The sequence below is a fragment of the Oryzias latipes genome, chromosome 14 (genome assembly GCF_002234675.1).
Source record: "Oryzias latipes chromosome 14, ASM223467v1".
NCBI classification, from domain to species: Eukaryota; Metazoa; Chordata; class Actinopteri; order Beloniformes; family Adrianichthyidae; genus Oryzias; species Oryzias latipes.
In genome coordinates, this window is record NC_019872.2 from 19,702,259 (window position 1) to 19,703,322 (window position 1,064).

Consider the following 1,064-nt stretch of genomic DNA (forward strand, 5'->3'; position numbering starts at 1 on the left):
TTACTCCTTAGGATGCAGGAGATCCCAGATGTTGGAGCCCTGAGGTCTGCTGGGGGGGTGCAGGTTGTGGTCTTGAGGGATACATTTAGAAAGGGGGAAAAACGCTCCTCAGTCTCACCCCATAAACAGAGTATGCATTTATGCATGATTTGGTTTATAAAAGTAGATTTCATAAATTAGGTCATGGAAATAAATGACTAAAATTACAGATGGAGATTTCTTGCCTTTCGTGTTATTTAAACAGATTCACAAAAATTGATTAAAGATAACCTCAGCAAAAAAAGAAATTAAAAAGCACAACCTCCCGACAAAGCTCACCCATCAACATGCTGAGAAGAAAACATCAAGAGGTTTTGGGGAAATTACTCCTGCTGCACACAGAGTACATAAAAACATCTCCAAAAGCCTCCTGCCTTCAAGCAGCATGGAGGAAACGGAGGTAATGGTGGACCCAAATCCATTTTGCTTGGCAAAAGCAAGGTTAAAAACAAACGTGACCCTGAAACATGATTGTGTGTCTGAACACACTTTGTGTGTGTCAAGTGTGTCACACAGTGTCTGACAAACTCAAAACGAGAGCTCTTGCAAGTACTGAGGGCATTTAATTAACACCAAACAGATACATTGACAAGCAACTAAAATCTCTGCTGACATGTCTTCACCTAAAAATACTAAACAAGAAAAACTTCTTCAAAGGAGCTTCAATCAGGTCTCCAAAGAAGCAGACCTAATATTCCAACAATGGTTAATCAACTCCTCTTAATTTTGGAAATTTAACTTGAAAGCTTCAGGCTGAATGAGACAGCTCCAGAATTAACTGATGTTAAAATAAAATATTTATTTAAAACAAATAAATTGCAAAATTTCACTAATTATCTTCTCATTTGAAGATACTGTAATGTATTTTTGGAAAATGAACAGGCACCAAAACAAAACTGTCAGTCAAATATTCTGTTAGTTACAAACATGAGTTGAGTTTGTAATGTTCATCATAGATACACTTAAATGCAGATCTCCTCTTGAGCCATGATATTTTTGGGGCTGTCGCTGCGGAAACATGGACT